The sequence below is a fragment of the Aquarana catesbeiana genome, linkage group LG05 (genome assembly GCF_042186555.1).
Source record: "Aquarana catesbeiana isolate 2022-GZ linkage group LG05, ASM4218655v1, whole genome shotgun sequence".
In the NCBI taxonomy this organism is placed as follows: Eukaryota; Metazoa; Chordata; class Amphibia; order Anura; family Ranidae; genus Aquarana; species Aquarana catesbeiana.
In genome coordinates, this window is record NC_133328.1 from 32,497,889 (window position 1) to 32,523,522 (window position 25,634).

The window sequence follows — 25,634 nt, forward strand, 5'->3', positions numbered from 1 at the left end:
AGGGGCCAGGAGCACTGGTGAGGGACCCGAGAAAAGGAGGATCTGGGCTGCTCTGTGCAAAACCATTACACAGAGCAGGTAAGTATAACATGTTTTTTATTTTTAAATTAAAAAAAAATAGGCTTTAATATCACTTTAATCTCCCAGTCTGTTTAGGGCAGTGGTGGTCAACTTGGAAATTATAGAGGGCCTCAAATGCAGTCCTTGACACTTCCAGAGGGCCGCACAATAGCAGTGCATTTTCATGCATTGAGGTGTATTGTGTCAAGTTAGGCAGCCCATTCATTTTGAATTCATTTATAATGCATCTCAGCACCCAAAAAAAGTCAGTCCTGCTGAATTTTTGCAGCGTATCACAATGCACACTGAAAGAGTGCAATAACCCCAGCATTGTGTCAGTAATGATAACCCCCAGCCCCAGCATAGCTGTCAGTGAGTGCAATAAAAAAAAAACAGCATTGTGTCAGTGGGCACAATAATGACCCTCAATATTGGTGTCATTGAACACAATAATAACCCCAAACACTGATATCAGTGGAAACAATAGTACCATTCAGCATAGGTGTCAATGCACGCAATAAATACCCCCAACATTGGTGTCAGTGGACACAATAATCACCCCAACATTGGTGCCAGTGGATGCAATAATAACCACCTGCACTGATGTCAGTGGACATAATATAAACCCTCTGCATTAATGTCACAGGACAAAATATAAACCCTCTGCATTGATGTTACTGGGTACAGTAATAACCCTCACCATTGGTGTAATTGGATGCAATAATAACCCTCAACATTGATGTCAGTGAGGGCAATAATAACCCCCCAACATTGGTTTCAGTGAGTTCAATAAAAACCCCCAACATTTCGCCAGTGGCTGCAATATTAGCCCCCAACATTGGTGCCAGTGCCCTCAATAGCCCCCAGCAGTGGTGTTGGTACATCACTGCTTTCACACTGGAGTGGTGCACTTGCGGGGCATTAAAAAAAGTCCTGCAAGCAGCATCTTTGAGGCGCTTTAGAAGCGGTGTATACACCGCTCCTAAAGCGCCCTGCCCATTGAAATCAATGGGCAGCGCCACCGAAGCACCTGCAAAGAGTCGCGGTATAAATAAGACAATAAGTACTGTACATGGTATCTATCTGTAAATGAGCAGATAGACAACATCACAGCACATTTCTCAACATTTACTGTCCGGTGCATGGATGGATTAAGACTATTAAAAGCAGTTTGAGGAAGACCAGAGATATATTTTGATTTATAATTTAAAGTATACGTAAACCCCCACCTTGTAAAAGAACCCATTCACATACCTCCCAACTTTTTGAGATGGGAATGAGGGACACCTATCAGCAAAAGAATGCAGTCATAGAACAAACCCCTTGCCACACCCCCTTAAAGGAGAATTGTACAAAAAAAACAAGATTGGTTAAACCCACAAGTGCTTTTTTTACCACTACTATTCCTTTATATTGGCTTTTGGAATTTACAAATGCAGCAATTTAGAAATCAAATGAAAGGTTTAGCGCTGGAAAACACTTTTTGATAGATAAAAAGTGCATTTTATATACATCTATATAGATCAGACCAAAATGAGGAACAAATGAGGAGGAATGAGGGACAGAGGGACATTGCTCCAAATCAGCAACAGTTCCTCGAAATCAGGGACAGTTGTGAGCTATGCATTCAGATTAAGGCCCCTTTTACACCAGCGAACCAATCGGTGAACCCATTGGAGCAGCGGATACCCACCGGCACCTGATCCGATCCAGTCCATTAAAAACAGACAGATGGGGATCCATTTCCCATCTGTTCGGCATATCGGATTGGCTGACAGTCGGATAGAAATGGGCAGGCAGTCCATTTCCATTCGACCACCCCAAAGAGAACAACGGGCTGTGTCCATGTCCGCTCTGCATAGCGGAGTGGACAGGGACCTGTCATCTGTCTGCTCAGTGGGGTATCAGTGGAGAGATTCCCTGCTGAGCAGTTGGATCCGCTGGACGGAGTCCGCCCCGTCTGAAAGGGGAAATGAAAGACAAAACATTTGTGTATACATATAAAAAATATTATAAAGCCCTTTTTTTTAAAAGTGATTACAATGCCTCTGTATTCAGCTGCATAAGAGCTAGGGGAGGAGAAACAGCAGGCCACTGGTCTTCCCAAAACTTGGCTGTGCAGAGGGGGTTTGTCAGTCTGAACGTTGGAGGAGAGCAGGCTTAGTTCCCAGCATAGCTAGAGAACTGACCATGCTGTGCTTTTCCTACTTAGTGTGGTCAATTTTTTATATGAAAGCAGGGATTTCACACAAAGGGAGCAATTTATATGACTGGCTGGAACACCAGGGATTTCACACAAAGGGAGCAATACAAAGAGAACAGGAGACTTTCTCATACAAGTACATGGTACAGCAGGCACATATTATGAATGATATGTTGGGGTAACATATTCTTTAAGCTTTTCCAGGCTCAGCCTATGAAGGACACCTCCTTCCCTGTTTAGTCACCGTGTATAGCATTGGTTACGTATATTATGCAGATTTTACATGATAGAACAAAACTAACGAGAACAGGCCAAACTATCAACAACTAATTAGCAGCAATCAGACGTCATTAGTAAAATACAAATCAATCCATACAGGAACAGTAAATAAATTTACAGTAAGTCCACAAGTGATGAGTCACGTACAGTATACTAAGAAAATGCTGACGCCCCAGCCAGCCTCCCTATTGGATGTAAGCTCTGGGTGATAGACAGGTCAGTAGGGTGCAGCCAGTATTCAGAGAAAGATTAAAGAGCCAGACAGTTAAACGCGATGCAAATACTGTGCACTGATAGAAATATAAAGCATCAAATTTAGAATATGGTGCTGCAGAGCGGCTTACACGCAGAACTCACTGCTACATGCAGAATTCACAGTGACACTGCCATGGTGATATTTACCTTCCTTCTCTGCTATGTGGAGCTTCTTAGGATGGATTGTTGGGTGGGGTGAGAATGCTGCTGGAAGGAAGGAATGAGCCTGGAGTTCTTGATACAGCAGAAGAGATGCTGACAGTAACTACTGCATGATGCTGCTTGAGAATCCGCTGTATCATGCTGGCCCCGGGCTCTGTCTCATTAGCATCAGACCATAAGCCACCCCTCTCCTCCACCTCCCCTTGTTTCTGCTTGGGAGGGGAGCCCCGGATCTGCCAGCTCCTTGCACAAGGGGCACACGTTCATCTCAATGAGACAGCTATTAGCAAGTGCGGGCAACCTGCAGCCCTCCAGCTGTCGGGGGAACTGCAAGTACCAACATGCACTGCTAGATAGCTTGCTGTTAACTGCTTCAATACCGGGCACTTTTATCCCCTTCCTGTCCAGGCCAGCTTTCAGCGCTGTCACACTTTCAATGACAATTGCGCAGTGCAACACTGTACCCATAGGAAATTTTTATCATTTATTTGAGACAGATAGAGCTTTCGTTTGGTGGTATTTAATCACCGCTGGGTTTTTTATTTTTGCTAAAAAAATACCGAAAATGTTGAAAAAAAAAGTTTTTGGTAGAAAATTTTGTAAATTAACAATTTTTCTCATTGACTGATGGGCACTGATGAGACAGCACTGAGGGCATTGATGAGCTGGTAATAATGAGGAGGCATTAATAAGCAGCATTCATGGGCACGGATAGGTAGCACTGATGGGCAGCACTGATGAGCAGGCACTGATGGGCACTGAAAGGCAGCACTGCTTGGCACTGACAAAAAAGAGGGTTTACCATGTTTACCAGAGGAAGCTCAGGTGAGTATTAGAGGGGCTGTGGGGGGAACAGAAAATCAAAGTTTTTTACCTTCATGCATTACAACCACTTTAACCGCTTGTCAATCCTATACTGTAAATATACAGCAGCGATCCCTGGGAAGGATCATGTACCTGTACGTGATCCTACACTTCCGGGTCTGGGGCACACACACGGTGCCGGCAACCCGCTCCCACTGTTATTGGACACAGCGGTAGCCAATCAGCGGGTCCGGCAAACGCGATTTCCACCAGGACCGATCGTTCGGGAGACGGGCAGAACGGCGGTCTGCCTATGTAAACAAGGCAGATTACCGTTCTGTGAGAAGGGAAGGTTGTGATCCTGTGTTCCAAAAAGCAGGAACACAGATCTTTGCCATCCCATAGTAAAAGCACCTCCCCCACACAGTTAGCAAGCACTCCCTAGGCATACATTTAACCCTCTGATCGCCCCTGATGTTAACCTTTTCCATGTCAGTGTCATCAGTACAGTGACAGTGCACATTTTTTGCACTGATCACTGTATTAGTGTCACTGGTCCCCGAAAAGTGTCACATAGGGGGTCATTTACTAAGAATCCCGGGAAGTACTGGGCGCTCTACATGTAATAGCTCCCATTATAGGCAATTAAGAGTTCAACTAGGAGAACATGTGAAAGAAAAATCACGCTATTAGTGGCAAAAACATGCCTTAGTAAATTCGGAATCTGGGCTAATCAGCGATTCCACAGATCTGCAAGTGCTAATTGCTACCAAATTATTATATAGCACTGCAACCATGATCCATGAATGTGAATAAAACATTTTTATGTGAAATGTGCTCTACCTTGTGTGCATCTATTTATGTACAGTATATTCCAATTATTATTCCTAGTTAATTTTCTTCTTTTGCTAACGAATGCAGATATGAATGAGTATTGCAGAGTAATGTCTGCAATTCTGTAAAGTTACATGTATTGAACATTTACGTTACATGCCTGTTCTGTGTTTTTTTATTTTTTTTTAGGTGACTATAAAGCAGTAATTATTTATGTTCATTCTTTAATCATACTACACTATTATGCAGGTCTTAGTGTATTTAGCACAATGGCTGTCTGCTCAGATGTTTCCACATCACTCAAGTTATGATTTCGAATCCCAGCCAATCTACCACTCACCTAAGGCAGCTGTGTTTATTTTTCCAGTGCACAAGCAAATTAAAATAAACAAACAAAATGTAAACTGCCCGTTAACTAGTGTGTGATGTTTAGAATTCAGCGCCTTAATATTATTATAATACTTGCATACCATTGCATGCATTTGTAGAGTTAATATAATAGAATCAACCACACTAAAGTACATTGGCCTTTGCCTATTTTCAGCTTATGCTGCTGAGTCCAATGCAATCTTTCACAGGTGATACCCTCTGTAGGAATTGAACCCATGAGTCCTTCAAGGTAGAAGCGTTGACCACTAGCCTACTGAGCTGAGCACAAGCATACATAGAAAATACATTTACTAGTGTTTGTGTCACGGTCCCTACCATGCCCTGCAGATGGCAAGGCGTGGTCACACCTTAAGTGGCTCAAGGAGGTATTGAACTCATAACTACCTGTTTAGTGCTCCTGTTGCTTTGCCTCTGAGCCACTCCTCAGTTCTTAATTCTGCCTGCTTTCCAGCCAAGCCTAGTTCTGTAGGAAGTACTGAGGGCTTTTCTCTCGATCTTTCCTTGCAATCAGTACCTGTCACTCCTATATCAGCTGAGGCAGGTTACCTAATCAGCTGGGTATAAAACACTGCCTCACTCTGAGGGCTTTGTCAGTACATTGTCTTTCTCATGTTTACCAAGTGTTCCTAGACTGACCCCAGATTCTGACCCTGGCTTTGTTTATCGTTATCCTGACTTCTGGAATCCCTGACTGTGGCTTTACCTCGACTATCCCTTGGCTATTCTTATCAAGCCCCCGTGCACAGATTCACAGCCCAGGTAGCTTATTTCTTTGTTACCATGGGCTGTGTGTATTTGCAAGAAGAGCGTACATCTCTGTGCCATGGACTCTAACCTAGGTAAGCCCTTACAAAATGAACTGACCATCATGGAGTCCACAGAGTTGAACAGGATGCTCACCTCCCTTGCTCTGCAAGTGTCCACCCTGGGCCAGACTGTTGCCTGGAACCTGCATGTCCAGAACTGTTTGTTGTGATGCCTGAGAAATTTGATGGGAATCATGCATCATTCTTGAACTTTAGGATGGATTGCGAGCTGTTGTTTGCTCTTAAGCCTAGGACCTATGCCTCTGACTTTATAAAGGTTTGTGCATCCATCAATCTGCTCACTGGGCTAACCAAGATATGGGCTTTTCAGCTATTACAGGAGAGGAGTTCAGTCTTGGACAGCTGGGAGACTTTCATGTTTGCTCTGGACTCTTATATTACAGTTGCTAAGAAAACCAGTGTTCCCAAGTCTGCTCCTACTTCACGTGGCCTATGGGTACCCAGGGACAAGAATACCCTGTACAGATACGACTCCAAGCCATCCCAGTCTGTGCCAAGTTACGAAGCCCTAACCCCTCAAAGCCTAGACGGTCCTGAGGTTTTACCCACTCCTACCCTGGATGATGTGGAACCCATGGAGATCAGGTCCATCTGGTCCAAGCTTTCTAAGGGAGAGAGAGAGAGCGGAGGAGAGGCTGTGGACTCTGTTTCTATTGTGGAGTAAGAGATCACCTTATCTCTCTCTGCCCAACTCGTCCACCTCGGCTAAAGTTTCAGCAAGTGGGTACTACTAGGATTCTTTCTGCCACCCCTGAATCTTTGCCTGCTATCCAGCTTTAAGTTCCTGTGTCCCAGTCTGACATCCCAGTACCTGCTACCCAGTCTTATGTTCCGTTACCTGCTGCCCAGTCTGATGTTCCTGTGCCCATGTTCCAGCTAGAAGTTCCTGTGCCTGTGTCCCCGTTTGAAGTTCCTGTGCCTGTGTCCCCGTTTGAAGTTCCTGTGCCTGTGTCCCCGTTTGAAGTTCCTGTGCCTGTGTCCCCGTTTGAAGTTCCTGTGCCTGTGTCCCCGTTTGAAGTTCCTGTGCCTGTGTCCCTGTTTGAAGTTCCTGTGCCTGTGTCCCCGCTACCTCCTGACTGTACGTATGCCTCGGATGGCACCCTAGTCCGTAAGCAGGACCTGAAGATTTTTGAAAGAGCCTTGCGAGTGACAAAAGTCTCCCCAGCTGTAACTTCTAAAACAAAGAAAGCCCAAAGGAAATAAGGCTGTTCCATGCTCTGAGGGAATTCCTAAGGGGAGGGAACTGTCACGGTCCCCACCGTGCCCTGCAGACGGCCAGGCATGGTCACGCCCCAAGTGGCTCAAGGAGGTATTGAACTCATGACTAACTGTTTAGTGCTCCTGTTGCTTTGCCTCTGAGCCACTCCTCAGTTCTTAATTCTGCCTGCTTTCCAGCCAAGCCTAGTTCTGTATGAAGTACTGAGGGTTTTTCTCTGGATCTTTCCTTGCAATCAGTACCTGTCACTCCTAGATCAGCTGAGGCAGGTTACCTAATCAGCTGGGTATAAAACACTGCCTCACTCTGAGGGCTCTGTCAGTTCATTGTCTTTCTCATGTTTGCCAAGTGTTCCTGTCTTCTGTTGCATTATTCCTAAACGGACCCCGGCTTCTGACCCTGGCTTTGTTTATCGTTATCCTGACTTCTGGTATCCCTGACTGCGGCTTTACCTCGACGATCCCTTGGCTATTCCTGTCAAGCCCCCGTGCACAGATTCACAGCCCAGGTATCTTATCTCTTTGTTACCATGGGCTATGTGTATTTGCAAGGGTGAGCGTACATCTCTGCGCCATGGACTCCAACCTAGGTAAGCCCTTACAGTTTGATGTTTTTAATTCTATACAATAATGTTTTGCAAATAATATTATGGAAACAACCATGCTCATGCCAATGTGGCATTGCTATTAAGAAAAAAAATTGGATAAAACGTCCTCCAGTCCATACCAGACCCTTTGGGTCTGGCATAGGTTTTAAGGGGAACTCAATGCCAAAATGTAAAAAAAAATTGGCGTGGGGTCCCCCTCAAAATCCATATCAGACCCTTATTCGAGCATGTAGCCTGGAGGTCAGGATAGGGGGGACGAGCGGGGAGACACCTCCCCTTTTTTTTTTTTTTGTTAAACTTTTTTGGTGAATGGGTAGGGGTACAATTTACCCAATACCCATTAACATAGGGGGGGGGGGGCTTGGATCTGGGGGCCAGACTCCAATAAGCCCCCTGCCTGCAGACCCTGACAACCACCGGCCAAGGTTGTCGGGAAGAGGCCCTTGTCCCCATCAACATGGGGACAAGGTGCTTTGGTCCTTCTCGTGTAGAGGGCATGTGGCTTGGTATGGTTCAGAAGAGAGGGTGGGGCTCACTCTCCCCCCTATCCTGACCTCCAGGCTGCATGGTCGGATAAGGGTCTGGTATGGATTTTGAGGGGGACCCCACACCAAACTTTCTTTAAATTTTGGCATGGAGTTCCCCTTAAAATGTATGCCAGACCCAAAGGGCCTAGTATCGATTTTGGGGGGGACCCCATGCCAAATTTTGCTTATAAAATACTTTTTGGGGTATTTGTTACTTAATTTGGTGCTTAGAGAGAATTCACATTTAGTTGACATATATCATGGTTTACCTAGTTCACAAAATAACCACTTCAGCCCCGGAAGGATTTACCCCCTTCCTGACCAGGACCTTCTTTGGGATACAGCACTGCGTTGCTTTAACTGACAATTGTGTGGTCGTGCAAAGTTGTACCCAAACAAAAGTGACGTATTTTTTTTCCCCACAAATAGAGCTTTCTTTTGGTGGTATTTGATCACCTCTGCGGTTTTTATTTTTTGCGCTATAAACAAAAAAAAGTGACAATTTTGAAAAAAAAGCAATATTTTTTTTTACTCTTTCCTATAATAAATATCCCCAAAAATTATATATAAAAAAAACTAATTTCTTCCTCCAATGTAGGCCAATATGTATTCTTCTACATATTTTTAGTAAAAAAAAAACGCAATAAGCGTTGATTGGTATGCGCAAAAGTTATTGCGTCTACAAAATAGGGGATAGATTTATGGTATTTTTATTATTATTATTATTATTATTATTATTATTATTATTATTTTATTAGTAATGACGGTGATCATGCGATTTTTTTTTTTTTTTTTTTTTTTTTTTTTTTTTTTTTTTCCCCGTGACTGAGACATTGCGGCGGACAGATCGGACACTATTTTGGAACAATTGGCATTTTATACAGCGATCAGTGCTACAAAAATGCACTGATTACTGTGTAAATGTCACTGGCAGGGAAGGGGTTAATCACTAGGGGGCGATCAAGGGGTTAAGTGTGTTCTAACTGTATGGGGGATGGGCTCACCAGAACATGACAGAGATCACTGCTCCTGATCACTGGGAGCAGTAGATCCCTGTCATGTTGCTAGGCAGAACGGGGAAATGCCTTGTCCCCATTCTGCCTCTCTGCCCGCTAGCCGCCGATGACGAAGTGATGTACGGGTAATTCGTTTTACATCACCTGTGCCACTTTGCCGACGTATATCGGCATGAACAGGTTCGACAAGTGGTTAACAGAGCCCTGAAATTCAGCATTAGAGTAGGGATTTTTTGTTTTATTTTCTTAGCTCTGCTCAAAGGAGCTTACAATATAACAGGGTAGAGCACTAAAAATTAGACGCATTAAAAAAATCACATTAGAAAAGCAGGGATACAAATCGAGCTAATAACAAGCATGACTAACCTTTTTGGTGATCAAATGTCCTCGACCCAAACCCCCAAAAAAGTTACATGGCAGGGATACAAATCAAGCTAATAAAGTCTGACTAACCTTTGTGGTGTTCAGAAGTCCTCGCCTCAAACCCCAAAAAAGTTACATGCCAGGATTATCATCAGCAAAAACAGGCAAAATTAATACAAAAGCCAAAAAGCAAGCGCACAAACTAAATTGACACACACAGCATTAGCAGGAACCTTCCTTTTCATCTAAACCATTACATAGCAGTTGTAAGTCTAACATGTGAGATTTAGAAGCAATCATTAAACCACAGCTGTAGTAGAGTGTGGGTCGGGAATTATGCACACCCCCCCCAAAAAGCACAAAAAAAAAAAACCTATTTTTAACCCAATATATAAACTGCAAAGAAAGATTCAAGCATGTTCTTAGGCAAAACAACCGCCACAAATGCAGGCATTTAAATAACCTAGCTATGTTTGCTAGCACACCCACCCAGTAAAGGACACACCCACCAGTGTAATGGATTCTGTCTCTTTATGTATGCCTCAAGTGCTCACACCTGTTCATCAGGAATACACTCTTTACAAATGAAAGAATGCATCAGCATAGATATCTGTGCAGAGTTAACCTCAAAATAACAAATGTCCAAGGCTCTGGCCATGATCAGTGATCCCAAGAATCTACAAATTAAACTTATACGTTGTGGAGGTTACAAAACAGGAAATTAAAACTTTGTGAGGGCTGGTGACAAAGCGCAGTCGTCATTCATCAGCATACAACATTAAAATATGTGTGCAGGATCACACCAGACTTATACATCCATATCTGGGCCAAAACATCCCAGTTCTAGATTTGCTGCATACCCACACTTGCTTGATTCATAATGTGATTTCTTGGGGCTCCATTATGTGAAACCCATCAAAAATGTGGTGAAAAAGAAACGTTAATACCACAACAAAGGAATAACATACAAACCTCTAGCCAGGTAGCGGGACTGGGATTCACACCAAGAACCTCAGTGCTGTGAGGCAGAAGTGCTAACCAGTTAGCCACTGCGCTGCCACATGTATGTAGGCTGCTTCTCTGGTGTCGCAGTCCTAAGTCCCAGGGGTGCAAGAATCAATGCAGATTTACTGTGGAAGGCCAGAGAGCCACTAAACAACCTGTTTCTGGCATATGTCATCTGTTTTGAAGGCTGGTTATGGCTGATTACTGTCAGCATGCTGAGAACTAAACAGCTGTCATTTTGTGGGTTTAGGCTTGGCAATTAGTGCTGGTGGGGAAATGTTAAGGCTGATTTTAGTCCTTGCCCTTAGAAAACATATGACATGATTTGCGATGGTGGTAGAACATACACATCCTACACATAAATACTACATTTAGAGAAGGCGCTGAGTCAGAAGCAACAACATAGGGAGAACAGACAACGTCTCTACATGAAGTGGCATGTTTGGGATCCAAACCCAGAACCTCAGTGCTGCTCGGCAGAAGTGCTAACCTGTTAGCCACTGTGCTACCACAACAGGCGGGCAGCAGAGGTACAGAAGGAGCAGGCAGGAGCGGAGTCAATCAGGCCGAGGTCAGGTACAGGCAGAAGTCAGGAGAATCCAATAGGCAAGCCGGGTCGTCAGGAGATCAGAACACAGGAACACAGGAAAAGCAACAGGAACTATGGCACAGGAGCTGTTGATCAGGCAGCACGAGCAGAGTGTGCAGCAGGCCTAAATAGGCTGATTGGCACCAAACGCTGTGCACGTGCTGGGGCGCACACCCGCATGCGCACGCCCCCGAACACCGGCGCGCACACCAGTGCCCACAGGAATACGCAGACCAGCGCCCACAGGCGGACACGCACCAATGCGCACACGTGCGCATCCAGGCACCACCGCGCACACCAGGGTCAGCCGAAGCATACACACCAGTGCCCACAAGAGCGCGCGCACCGGAACGCGCGCAGCAATGCGCACCGGCGCCCAACCAGGTAACCTCTCTGACAGTGCCCCCTCCTCAAGGGCAGACTCCGGATGCCCAGTTGAGCTAATTTGGAGGCATGCAAGTCTTTGAATGCTTGTAAAAGTTCTCTGGCATGTAGGTTACTCTCGGGCTCCCATGAGTTGTCTTCGGGACCATACCCTCTCAATTTAATGAGGTATTGGGTTTGATTGCGTCTCCTCCTGCAATCTAGAATTGCTTCCACTTCAAATTCCTCCTCGTTGTTAACTATAATAGGCTTGGGTGGGCCGATACTGCAGCCAGCAAGGGAATTACGGGTTTCAGGAGAGACACGTGAAAGACCGGATGCACCTTCAGAGAGTTAGGCAGGTCAAGTTCGTAGGCGACGTCAATAATTTTCCTTTTCACCAGGAAGGGACCCAAAAACTTAGGGCCCAGTTTTTTAGAAGGACAGGCCAACTTCAGATTGGCGGTGGACAACCACACTTGGTTGCCAGGTTCCAAAACAAGTTCCCCGCGCCTCTTCCTATCTAACACTTTTTTTTATAGTATTCCTGAGCCTTGGCTATGGTGTCCTGTAGTAGCTTATTGTTAGAAGAAAAAAATCCAAGGTTTCGGAGACAGCAGGAACGGTACATTCGGGTATTGATCCAGGCAGAAAGGACGGTGGAAGCCATAGTTGGCGAAGAATGGTGTCTGATTGGTGGATGAATGCAGTGAATTGTTATATGAGAACTCAGCAACAGGAAGCAAGGAGACCCAATCATCCTTAGAAAAAGCAGAAAAACAGCGGAGATATTGCTCCAGAGTCTGGTTCTCTCAGTTTGCCCATTCGACTGGGGATGATAAGCTGAGGAAAATGCCAATTCAATTTCCAGGGAGCCACAGAGGGCTTTCCAGAACCTAGAGGTAAACTGGACACCTCGGTCAGATACTATATTCTTTGGAACTCCATGCAATCTTATTTCTTTAATGAAGATACTAGCTGTCTCCATGGCTGAGGGAGTGCCCTTCATGGGAAGAAAATGGACCATCTTGGACAGCCTGTCTACCACAACAAAGATGGAGGAAAAGCCTTCTGATGGGGGGAGTTCAACGATGAAGTCCATCGAGATCATACTCCACGGTCTCTCTGGGACCAGTAGGGGTTTTAATAGGCCCCAGGCTCTTGTCTGGCTGTTCTTGCTTCTGGCGCAAGTATCACATGAGTCAACATAGTCCTTACTGAGATGAGGCCACCAGAAGGTACGCTGTACCAGGTCAGTTGTTTTCCATGCAGCAAAATGTCCGGCCAACTTATGGTCATGGCAATGTTCAAACACATGTACCCTTAGGTCCTCAGGGACCACAGTCTTGCCTTCGTACCAGAACAGGCTGTCTTTAGCACAAGTTTCAGCAGGTGGAGTCATTCCCATGGAGGCCCGCCTAATTCGGGAGACAAGGTCCTCTTGAAGAAGCAGGAAGTTCCCAGAAGGAAGAATGGTGTCCGGAGGTAGGGTTTCCTCAGTCATGGAACATACGGGAGAGCCCGTCTGGCTTGACCTTTTTGGATCCGGGTCTATAGGTAATATGGAACTAGAATTGGGAGAAAGAGTGCCCATCTGGCCTGCCGAGGTCTTAGCTGTTCTCAGGTACTCCAAGTTCTTATGGTTCGTATAGACCAGAATGGGATGTGCAGCACCTTCCAGTAGATGGCGCCACTCCTCCAAAGCCGCCTTAATGGCCAGAAGTTCCTGATCCCCCTACATCATAATTGCTTTCAGATGATGAAAGCTTGCTGAGAAGAACCCCACTGGGTACAGGAGAGCTTTGGCGCCTTGCCGTTGGGAGAGTACTGCTCCTACCGCAATTTCAGATGCATCAACCTCCAAAACGAAAGGTAGAGCTGGATTAGGGTGTTTAAGGATAGTAGCTGAAGTGAACAGTGCTTTGAGTTTTTTGAAGGCCAACTGTGCTTTAGGGGTCCAGCAGAATCGGGTCCCTTGTCTGGTAAGTAGGTAATAGGATCGATTATTGAAGAGAACCCTCTAATGAATTTCCTGTAAAAATTGGCAAAGCCAATGAAGTGCTGTACCCCTTTCTTATCTGCAGGAGCAGGCCAGTCCAGGATCGCAGATACTTTTTGAGGGTCCATCTTAATGCCCTCGGCCGAGATGACTAGGCCCAGAAACTGAACACATTGGAGCTCAAACTCACACTTCTCGAGTTTGGCGTAAAGCCCATGTTGCCTAAGTCGAGTGAGTACATTCTGGACATGCCTGCGGTGATCGATCAGTGAAGCAGAGAAAATCAGGATATCGTCCAACTAAACTATGACATACAGGTCAAGGTAATCACGGAAGACGTCGTTAACAAAGTGCTGGAAAGTCTCTGGGGCATTACACAGACCGAAGGGCATGACAAGGTACTCGAAGTGCCCAAATCGAGTACGAATGGCCGTCTTCCATTCATCCCCTTTTCTGATACGAATTAAATTGTAAGCTCCGCGGAGGTCCAATTTTGTGAAAACTGTTGTGGTTCCCAGACTTTGAGAAAGTTCAGGTACTAGGGGTAGTGGGTATCTGTTTTTAATAGTAATTTTATTCAACTGCCAGTAGTCGATGCAGGGACGTAAAGAGTGATCCTTCTTCTCAACAAAGATGCCTGCACCATCTGGAAAGGTGGAAGGGCAAATGAACCCCTTCTTCAGGTTTTCATCTATATAATTCTTCAAGGTGCCCAACTCCTGCTCAGTTAACGGAAAGATCCTCTCGAAGGGAACTTCGGTCCCGGGTAGGAGATCTATTGGACAGTTGTAAGGCCTGTGTACACATCCAGAAAATCTGGGTAGGGTTCGGGAATGGACTGGCGTAACTCAGTGTCTGAGTCCAAGCAAAGAAGCTGGGATGACGTTGCGGATGTTCCATGTAAACAGTGTTGCCGGCAGTATTCGGAGAGGAATTGAATTTCCCCCGTAGTCCAGTTAATGCTGGGGTTGTGCGCCTGCAACCAGGGCATTCCTAGGATGATTGGGAAGAGAGGAGATGGCATCCAAGCATAGGAGTTCCTGGTGATCAGGGCCTATAGTGGCCAGTAAAGGAACGGTCTCCTGGGTGACTGGACCGGAACTGAGGGTGAAGCCATCCGCTAGCTATACTGCAAGTCCCTGGGCCTTGGACTGGAGAGGAATGCCACGGTTGTTAGCGAAGGCTAGGTCAATGAAGCCACTACACGCTCCAGAGTCAATGATGACTGATACTGGGATATTCCTTCCGGGAAGCTGCAACGTGACAGAGCCAGGTGAGTACCAGATTTAGGCAAGACAGGTGCACATACAGAGGAGAAGTGCAGACACTTTTGTATCTTGTTGGGGCAGGCCCTCACAAAATGTCCAGGTTCTCCACAGTACAGACATAAATTATGGGTAAGTCCTGCAACTTTTCTTCTGGAGTGAGGGATGGATGGAGCAGACAGAGTTGCATGGGTTCTGGAGCTTCTGTGGCCGGAGCAGAGGAGGCAGGAGGAAATTGACTTGGGGAACTGGGAACTTTAGGAAGCATCCAGATAGGACGAGAGTGACTAGTGGACCTCTCAGAATGTCTCTCTCTTAGGCCGTGGTCAATTTGGATGGACAAGTTGATAAGTTCATCCAGGGTCTGAGGCATTCTGACGCGTGCCAACTTAACTTTAAGAGGGTCAGATAACCCCATCCGAAATTGGTGACGCAGGGCAGCATCGTTCCACTCTGTATCAGAGCTCCAGTGTCTGAAATCAACTGCATAATCTTCAGCCGCTCTGCCTGGTGCAGGAGTCCAGGTGCCGGAAGAGAGGTGATCTTCAAGCAGCAGGTAGTAATCAGGAACACAGGCAACAGAGGCTGAGCTGGAGCAGAGCAGGCAGGTCAAGACACAGGCAGGGTTCGGCAACAGGCGGTCAACAGAGGTACAGAAGGTGCAGGCAGGAGCGGAGTCAATCAGGCTAAGGTCAGGTACAGGCAGAAGTCAGGAGAATCCAATAGGCAAGCCGGGTCATCAGGAGATCAGAACACAGGAAAAGCAACAGGAACTATGGCACAGGAGCTGTTGATCAGGCAGCACCAAGCAGAGTGTGCAGCAGGCCTAGATAGGCTGATTGGCACCAAACGCTGTGCGCGCGCTGACGCGCACAGGTGCACGCCCCCGAACATCGGCGTGCACACCACTGCCCACAGGAATATGCAGACCAGCGCCCACAGGCGGACGCGCGGCAACGCGCGCATCCAGGCACCACCGCGCACACCAGGGTCAGCCGAAGCATTCATACCAGTGCCCACAGGAGCGCGCGCACCAGAACGCACGCACCGGCGCCCAACCAGGTAACCTCTGACAGGAACCCTCCTATACATAAATACACATACATACTGCATTTCTTTGGACATATAGGTGGCGGAATTACAATAGTCAAGAGTTATTCTTCTTGATTTATTCTGTGATATTTGGTAGTTCTTGGTGTGTGAGTGTAGAATAGTGATGTTGCCCTCTGAATTTTGGGAATTACATTTTTATTTCTGATGTTGGTACACATCACATTTTTTTTGGGGCTCAAATTATAATCATTTGTAAATAATAAAAAACACACAAAATTGTGACTATAAATTTGCATCAGCAATGGTATTGTTTGTGGTTTGAAAAGATACCTGTGTGAGTTTGGCTAAAGATTTTTGTGAGATGAACAGCAACAAGTGAGAGAGACAGAGAAAAATATATTTTACCAAAACATAAAAATATTCCACATTCTAGCATGCTTAAAAACAAAAAATGAAGAAGTAACATTGTTGCAAGAACAATTTATTTGAGAGAAAGATACAGTTCATCTCAATATGAAAAGTATTTATTTGGGGAAGTTACAATTGTACCATTATAATCAATGGCTGAAACTTGCATTGGGCTACATAACTTTATTTTTCACTCTCAAACGCTTTTTAGCCCAGCACTAATTTTGGTATTTACTATATAACTCTTGGTAAAAAAGGCATGGGGGTTAAAATGAGAGTAGTTTGCATGTCTGAGCATGCTCAGTTGTGTTGGCACCTAGTTGTAAAAGAGAGGGGGAATTTATCTCTTCTCAGACTTTTAAAGATATTTCAGTGTATATAACACTTTTTAAAGCAGATTATCTTTAACTAGTTACGGACCGCCTACCGCAGTTGTACTGCGGCATGTTGGCTCCCCTGCACGAGTCGCCATCATTGTACGTCGGGCGCAAACGCTGTGATTTATTTGGGGGGACGCATGCCCATTCACGAACGGGGGAGCCAACCAGTAGGTCTGGCGGACTCGATGTTCGCAAGTCATCCGCGATCGCTCCAGAGACAGGCAGAACGGGATCTGTCAGTGTAAACAAACAGATCCCAGTTCTGTCAGGGGAGGAGAGAGAGATCTATTTCTAGTGATTAGGAACAACGATCTTTATCCTCCTCCAGTCAGCCCAGCCCTCATACAGTAGCAACACCTCCCAGGGAACACACTTAACCCCTTGATCGCCCCCTAATTTGTTTTTTTTATTTCTTTATTTAGCATATTTATTATAGCAAAAATAATTTTTTTTTTTTTTCAAACTTGTTGCTCTTTTTTTGTTTATAGCACAAAAATAAAAAATGCAGAGGTGATCAAATACCACTAAAAGTTGTATTTGTGGGGAAAAAAAAACATTAATTTTGTTTGGGTACAGCGTCACACAACCGCACAAATGTCAGTTAAAGCGACGCAGTGCCGTTGTGCAAAAAAATGGCCTGGTCATTAAGGGGGAAAATCTTCCGGTCCTTAAGTGGCTAAACAATATACCACATATTTAACATTTAGGCGATCGTATCATGCTCTAAACATTAGTTCTATGTGCATTACTCCAGGTTCTAGCAGAGTAAGGGTTTGGGTGCTATCTGTTGTCTGGGAGCTATAGTGAATTTGATTTTGGGAGTATTTTTTTCACCAGCGCTATAGTGAATTCCGTTAGGGTGCTAATTAGCGTGATAGCACAATTTTAAGAGTATTTAGCGGCGCTATTGCATAATATGGCTATAGCAAATGACCCCCTTAGTCTCCATTTGTCTGCCGCAGTCCCGCTATAAGTCGCTGATCGCCGCCATTACTAGTAAAAATAAATAAATATTTCCTAAATCTATTCCATAGTTTGTAGACACTATAACTTTTGTGCAAACCAATCAATATTCGCTTACTGGGATAATTTTTTTACCAAAAACATGTAGCAGAATACATATTGGCCTAAATTGATAAAGAAATTAGTTTTTTTTTTTTGTCTTTTAATTATTTTTTTTTTTTTTTTTTTTTTAATTGTCTTTTTTTTGTTTATAGCGCAAAAAATAAAAACTACGTTTGATCAAATACCACCAAAAGAAAGCTCTATTTGTGGGAAAAAAACATCAATTTTATTTGGGTGCAGCGCCGCACGACTGCGCAACTGTCAGTTAAAGTAACCCAGTGCCATATCTCAAAAAATGGTCTGATCATGAAGGGGGGGTAAATCTTCCTGAGGGCAACTGGTTTTGAAGGCATTATAAACCTGCAACTTGTGTTTTTCACCTGCATAAGATGTACATTGATCATGTAGTTCCATGGTGTCATTTGTTGCCCAGTTTGCACAGTCTATAGTAAACATTCACATTCCGGTATCAAAAGTTTCTGTTTGTGTTTTAAAGAGGATGTATGCGGCATGGCACAGCACAGGTTAATGCATGTCTTCTGACTGTAGTCTGAGAACTGAAAGTCAAGTGTTTTACCTTGTAAAAATCTTCCACCAGCTGTTCCTCTCTTGATCCAGCGATGTGACCATCTTCAGCCCCGCTCTCTTCTCTTCCTATTGTCACAGGACAAACAGGCGGGGGGGGGGGGGGCAGGCCATGCTGTGTGTGTCTGTCATGCTGAAGGTCATGTGTTTGTGTCATTGCAGGTTTTACCCTATGGAGCACTTTCTATCTTTCCATGCCATATACATCCACGCATGAGTTTGGAATTAAATGAGGAGTGTTGAAATGTCACAAGGACCTTTGGGCGGTTCTGGAGACCCCCTAATACATCGAGGATAGTTGGTGCACTGGAGGGCTTATTACATACAGGCTTCCCTTGATCCTCTGTAACGGGGGATCACGGGCTTCTGGTAAGCAGTAACACCTTACATTCTGGTGGTGGATTTCCGCGCTAGTCCTTCATTCAACTGTGAAGAATACACTTCTTATGGATGGACACTAATCATTGTTCTACTTCATGGGTGTTATTATTGTGTGGGCCTTTGGATATCAAGTCACCTGGCCCATTCACTTTGTTATATATGGACATTTTTTTAATATTTCATTACACTAACTGTTCAGGTGTTTTGCAATTTACAAGCACCGGAGGGTGGGGGGACGTCCCCTCTCGCCTCCCGTAAGAACGATCAAGTGGTGGAACAGACGCTATGATCATTCTTATGCTGTGCAGATTCGCCGGCTCTAAGAAAAACGATATCTGGATGATGTCTGTAGCTACAGGCATCACTCAGATATCCCTGCTCAAAGCTGAGGACGTCATTTGGCGTACGGCGGGCGGGAAGTGGTTAACAACATCTGGAGCTACAAGACGGGCTGCTGCCCAGGAAGCTGCCATACCCCTGGTGGAATGAGCTGTCACCACCTCTGGAGGAGCCAAGCCCTTAGCCCTATAAGCTTGCTGGGTGGATTGGACGAACCAGGCTGCTCTGGTAGAAGCTTGCTTCCCTATGTTATTGCTGGAGTGCAGGATAAACAGAGTCAGTCAGAACGTCTAAAGAGGAAGTAATTTGCAGGTATTCCTTCAGTATTCCCCCCCCCCCCCCCCCCACATCCAGAGGGTAAGCTTCAGTGGATCCTGGGGCCTTGAATATAGGTAGGATAATTTCTTGGTTCTCATGGAACACTGATGTAACTTTCGGGTTTGAGCTGAGCATAGGGATAAGGACCACCCAGTCTGGGAAGAAAGTCAGAAATAGTTCATAATGACCTAAGTACCCGATCTCAGAGACCCTTTTGTCCGAAGTAATGGCAACTAGGAAAGCGACTTTTGCAGAAAGGTCTTTGATGGAAAGCGGAGCAGGTCCCGCGGTACTAAGTCCAGTCAGTGAGTCAAGGACAAGAGGAAGATCCCACTTGGGGAATCTCGGCTTTCTTTGAGGCCTGAGTCTTGCTGCCCCACAAAAGAACTGCCGGATTAGAGGGTGAACGGCCCGTGATGTACAGGGCTGAGACCTGGACCCTGAGGGAGCTGATGGATAGAGACAGATCTAGGCCAGATTGGAGGAAGCCCAGGATATCTTGGATTCCCGGGTCTCTGAATGAATTACCCATAGAGGATGAAAATTCAACAAACTTGGCCCATATTCTCCCATAGACTTTATTTGTGCTTGCCTCTCGAGCTCATGAGGGTGGAAATCACTCTTGACGTGCACCCGAGAATTTCCAGCCTCTCACTCTCAAGAACCAGACCGTCAGTCTCAGTAACGCCGGGCAAGGGTGCAGAACTGCCCCTTGAGAAAAAAGGTCCGGTCTGAGAGGAAGAGGAACCAAGTCCCGGAGGCTGAGCTGGGTCAGGAGGGAAAACCATGGCCTGTTCAGCCATTAAGGCACTATAACCACCACCTCAACCGCTTCCACTTGGAGCCACTGCAAAAACTTGAGGATGATCGGGAACGGGGAAAAAAGCATATGCCCTGCTGAAACTCCACCGATCTGTCAGGGCATCTATTCCGAAGGCCTGGCTGCAATGGCCCCGAGGTATAATACTTCCTGATCTTGACGTTGCAGCTTGAGCTCTGAGTGTCCCCTTGTCTCTTCACATAGGAGATCGCTGTGGTGTTCCACTCTCAAGAGATGACTCAAGGTTTGAAGGGCACACCAGGCTGCCCATAATTCCAGGACATTCGAGCCTGGGTTGTGGAAATGAGCATCCCACCTGCTTTGTGCAAGCTCTGACCTGCAAAGGGCTCCCCATCCAGCACCGCTAGCATCGGTCATGACCGCGACCCATGAGATGGGGGTGATGGAGTGGCATGTGAGCAGATTCCTGCACTGAAGCCACCAGAAGAGGCTGTTCCTCATTACTGCTGTTCTGCAAATGGATTGGTTGCTGTCTCCTGAGTTCCACTCCTGGCAAAACCCTATCTGGAAAGGGCGTAGCCTCCACAGAGACCATTTGACCATGGGGGTCGTAGAGACCATTGTGCCAATAATTTTTAGGCACTGAGGCCCTCAGGCATGAGGAGCTCGGAGCCCATGATATTCTTTCTCGTATGACTGGGATCTTCTCTACTGGGAGAGAGATGGTACTTTCCAGTGTTGGACTGGGCCCCCAGCTATACCAGGCGCTGAACTGGTTCCAGATGGCTTTCTCTAAGTTTAGGAGCCAACCAAATTTGAGCAGTGTGGTGATGAGCTGCTCTTTGTCTTTGGATAGTAGCAGGAGGTCATCGAGATAGTGGTACAAGCGTATCCCTATTGATCTGATGAGGGCCACCACGGCCAGAACGTTCGAAAAGACTTGCGCTTGCAGTGAGGTTTTCAGCCCGAAAGGGAGGCAGTTGAACTGATGATCTTGCCTGACCATGAACCCGAGGTATTTGCGGAATTCTTCTGCTACAGGCACGTGAAAATAGCCATCCTTTAAGTCAACTAAGAATAGCCAATGGCTGCATGGCATGTTGGATGGTAGACAGAGTCTCCATTTTGAATCTTTCATGTTTTATAAACTTGTTTAGGTAGGTTAGGTCTATCGCAGGATTCCATGAACCGTTTTTCTTCAGCACTAGGAAGAGAGGGGAGTACACCCCTTGGAGTTCTTCGCCACATAGTACAGTAGCACCATCTTCTTTTCTTCTGACCATGCTAGCAGGGTAGAAATAAATCTGGGGGGGAGGAGTACTGGTGAAGGACCATGTGTGGCCTGTAGAGACCATCTTGATGGTCCAGTAGTCTGAGACTGAGGTCACCCAGACATGCCGGAAGAGAAGCGGACGTGCCCCCACTTGACCCGCCTGGGCGGACACTATCTTAAAACGACTTAGCCGGCTCGAGTCCACTGGACGCCTAGCTTTTAGCAGACTTTGGAAGGATGTCTGACCTCTGTTCCAATACCTTCTGAAATTCCGACCGGGCCTGTAAGAGCGTGTTTCTCTTGAAAGCTCAGTACTGTGTCTTCTCCGCTGAGGCCTCTTCTGGCTGAACAGACGCCTATCCTGGGGAAAGAGGCCTGACTTCCCGCCCGTGGCCTGGGCCATAGCGCTATCCAGCCTGTTGTCAAACAATGAGGGCCCTTCAAAGGGGATCCTACACCAGACTTGTTTAGAGGCTGGATCAGTGAGCCAAAGGCGTAAACACGGAGATGCTGGTAATCGGCGCTCCTCGTCTCACACTGGCAGTGAGGAGAGGAGAGCCGATCAGCGGCATCTCCTCACGGGGACAGCTAGGTATGTAATCAGAAAAAAAGATTACAGCGCACACATACAAAATGACATTTAACTGCTGCAGGGCTATTTAAAAACACCTGAGCATATTCAGAAAATACGGGGGTTTCGTCACACTATATGGTCATATAATGCTAAACCCACTTACTGTGACAAAGTACCCTGAATTAGTGGGTCCTACGCTATCCATAGAATGGAAGATCCTGCTTCTCTGAACCATGGGAGCATACACTCCTCTAAATGGGAGAATTAAAAGGATTCAGGCTTATCAGTGCCCATCGGTGAAAAAGAAAAATTACTTATTTACAAAATTTACTGACAGAAACTAAGAAAACCCTTTTTTTTTTTTTTTTTTTTTTTTTTTTTTGCAAAATTTTTAGTCTTTATTTTTTCAGAAAAAAGAAAAAAGAAAAAAAACAAAAAAACCCAGGAGTGATTAAATACCACCAAAAGAGAGCTCTATTTTGTGTGAAGAAAATGATAACAATTTCACATGGTTATAGTGTAGCATGTACGCGCAATTGTCATTCAAAGTTTGATAGCGTTGAAAGCTGATTGTAAGCTCTAATGAGCAGAGCCCTCTGATTCCTCCTGTATTCAATTGTATTGTAACTGTACTGTCTGCCCTCACATTGTAAAGCTCTGTGCAAACTGTTGGCACTATATAGATGTTTAGTCAGGGAGCTCCTCACAAATTTACTTCGATAGGGATCTATTGTAAGTGCCCTGTATTGCGGTGGTAGGTGGCTAAAATTACAGTACCAAAAAAAAAAATCTCCATAGGCGATGTTTTAAAAGCCTTTACTGGTTACCAGTTTAGAGTTACACTGGAGGTCTGCCGCTAAAATAATCTTCCTGACGTTTGCGGTGATACCTCACATGTGTGGGGCGATCGCCATTTACATGTACACAATATAACTGGGTACTAGCATTTATAGGTAAAGTTGATCCAGGGAAAATCCAATTGCCCCTCGGGATCAGGAAGGAATTTTTTCCCCCTGATGGAGCAAATTATTGGTTCATGCTTTGCTGGGTTTTTTTGCCTTCCTCTGGATCAACTGTGGGTATAGGTTTGTGTATATTGGATTGTATTTTTTTTTTTATTTTTCTTGGTTGAACTTGATGGACTTGTGTCTTTTTTCAACCTGACTAACTATGTAACATATGTGTGCAGGACCTACGCGTGCATTCACATTTTCGCATGAGCATGGGGGGAACAGGGGCGCTTTAACTTTTTTTTTTATTTATTTATTTTTTTTGCACTGTAATGCCCCGTACACACGGTCGGATTTTCCGATGGAAAATGTCCGATTGGAGCGTGTTGTCGGAAATTCCGACTGTGTGGGCTCCATCGGACATTTTCCATCGGATTTTCCGACACACAAAGTTGGAGAGCAGGAGATAAAATTTTCCGACAACAAAATCCGTTGTTGGAAATTCCAATCGTGTGTACACAAATCCGACGGACAAAGTGCCACGCATGCTCAGAATAAATAAACAGATGAAGGCTATTGGCCACTGCCCCATTTATAGTCCTGACGTACGTGTTTTACGTCACCGCGTTCAGAATGATCGGATTTTCCGACAACTTTGTGTGACCGTGTGTATGCAAGACAAGTTTGAGCCAACATCCGTCGGAAAAAATCCTAGGATTTGGTTGTCAGAATGTCCGATCAATGTCCGACCGTGTGTACGCCCTATAACTTTTTTTTTTTTTTAAATCTCTTTTTATTGCTATCCAGAAGGGATGAACAGCATCCCTTATGATAGCATGGGCCATGATGACAGGTCCTCTTTATGAAGAGATCTGGGGTCTATTAGACCCCATATCTCTCCTCTACCCTCCGATGCATCTGACAGGGCTCCCTGTAAAAACGGCAATGGTGACCGAGGGGGGGGGGGGGTGTTCGGTAGGACCCCCTTCTACCACCTGTAAAAGTAATCCAGCACTGTTAAAAAAACAGCTCAGTAGGACATTGTAAAATTAGGTTTTTTAAAAGTAAGGGTCTCATCACTCGTGTATGCTTAGGACAGAAGATGTGTGTATGTGGGGATAAGATCCCTCCCTCTTAGATTGTAAGCTCTAATGAGCAGAGCCCTCTGATTCCGCCTGTATTAAATTGTATTGTAACTATACTGTCTGCCTTCACGTTGTAAAACTGAAAATAACTGGCTTTAATTGTACTCACTGAAAATACTCTAATGCAGAACATGCCTTTTAAAGATTATAGCAGTAAGAAACTCCCTACATTTTTTTTTAGTTCTAACTTTATTCTAAATTTTGTTTGGGTACAGCATCACACAACTGCGCAATTGTCAGTTAAATCGACGCAGTGCCGTATCGCAAAAAAAATTATTGAAGTGCAGTATTTCTATTATTACATTGTTATATAAAATAAAATAGTTCAACTCACCTTAAGCAGAATCAGTCGGAGCCCGAGCGTGTCACTTGCCAATGTCACCTGCCTTCAGATGCAGATTGTCAGTTGCCACGACGCCACCTGCCACACACTGCGGATTGTCACTTGCCACGTCACCTGCCACACATTGCGGATTGTCACTTGTCAGCGGATGCAGGGTGTCGCTTGCCACGTCACTTGTCAGCGGATGCAGGGTGTCGCTTGCCACGTCACTTGTCAGCGGATGAAGGGTGCCGCTTGCCACGTCACTTGTCAGCGGATGCAGGGTGTCGCTTGCCACGTCTCTTGTCATCGGATGCAGGGTGTCACTTGCCACGTCGCTTGTCAGCGGATGCAGGGTGTCACTTGCCAGTCACTTGTCAGCGGATGCAGGGTGTCGCTTGCCACTGGGTCGAAGGGGGCCCCGTCAGGTAGGATGTAACTTTATTCTAAATTTTGTTTGGGTACAGCATCACACAACTGTGCAATTGTCAGTTAAATCGACGCAGTGCCGTATCGCAAAAAAAATTATTGAAGTGCAGTATTTCTATTACATCATTATATAAAATAAAATAGTTCAACTCACCATAAGCAGAATCAGTCGGAGCCTGAGCGTGTCACTTGCCAACTTCAGATGCGGATTGTCACTTGCCAGGACACCACCTGCCACACATTGCGGATTGTCACTTGCCACGTCACCTGCCACACATTGCAGATTGTCACTTGCCACGTCACTTGTCAGCAGATGCAGGGTGTCACTTGCCACATCACTTGTCAGCGGATGCAGGGTGTCACTTGCCACTTCACTTGTCAGTGAATGCAGGGTGTCACTTGCCACATCACTTGTCAGCGGATGCAGGGTGTCACTTGCCACGTCGCTTGTCAGCAGATGCAGGGTGTCGCTTGCCACTGGGTCGAAGGGGGCCCCGTCAGGTAGGATGTACGGGGCCCCATGATTATAACAGCAGCCCTTATGCCCACTTTAGTGGCTGTCGTGTCTGGACCAAGAAGGGACTTTGTGGAGAGGGGAGAGGGGAGAGAGAGAGACACTGCGCCTGCTCCACTGCTTATTTCAAGGGGACATTCAGGGGCACATTCAGGGGGGGCGGCAAACTCCTGCCCGCTAGCAAGCCTGTTTCGCCTGCACCTCAGCTCATTTCACAGGGATCGATCGGGCTTGTGTACCCCCACTTCCTGGTAGTGGTGGAACGCACGATAGGGCGGACGTGAGGTCATCAGCCAGAAATGATGCAAGACATGGGAGGCAACGCGGCCACCATTTCCAGCTGATGACATCAA

At 45.7% G+C, this 25,634-nt stretch overlaps 1 protein-coding gene across 6 annotated transcripts in view; it reads right to left on the bottom strand.

Annotated features, from left to right (window-relative positions):
• The window catches only part of DYNC1I1 (dynein cytoplasmic 1 intermediate chain 1), a 646,676-nt gene extending 622,192 nt beyond the window's left edge, over window positions 1-24,484 (bottom strand). For 2 of the 6 annotated variants that reach the window (XM_073629573.1, XM_073629571.1), the window contains exon 1: window positions 2,945-3,265. The gene's annotated coding sequence lies outside the window, so the exon portion shown is untranslated. Of the gene's footprint in view, window positions 1-2,944; window positions 3,266-24,350 lie in introns of those variants that run through there. The other 4 variants (XM_073629572.1, XM_073629568.1, XM_073629570.1 and 1 more) reach the window with 3 other exon arrangements.
• Between the last annotated feature and the right edge of the window lie 1,150 nt (window positions 24,485-25,634).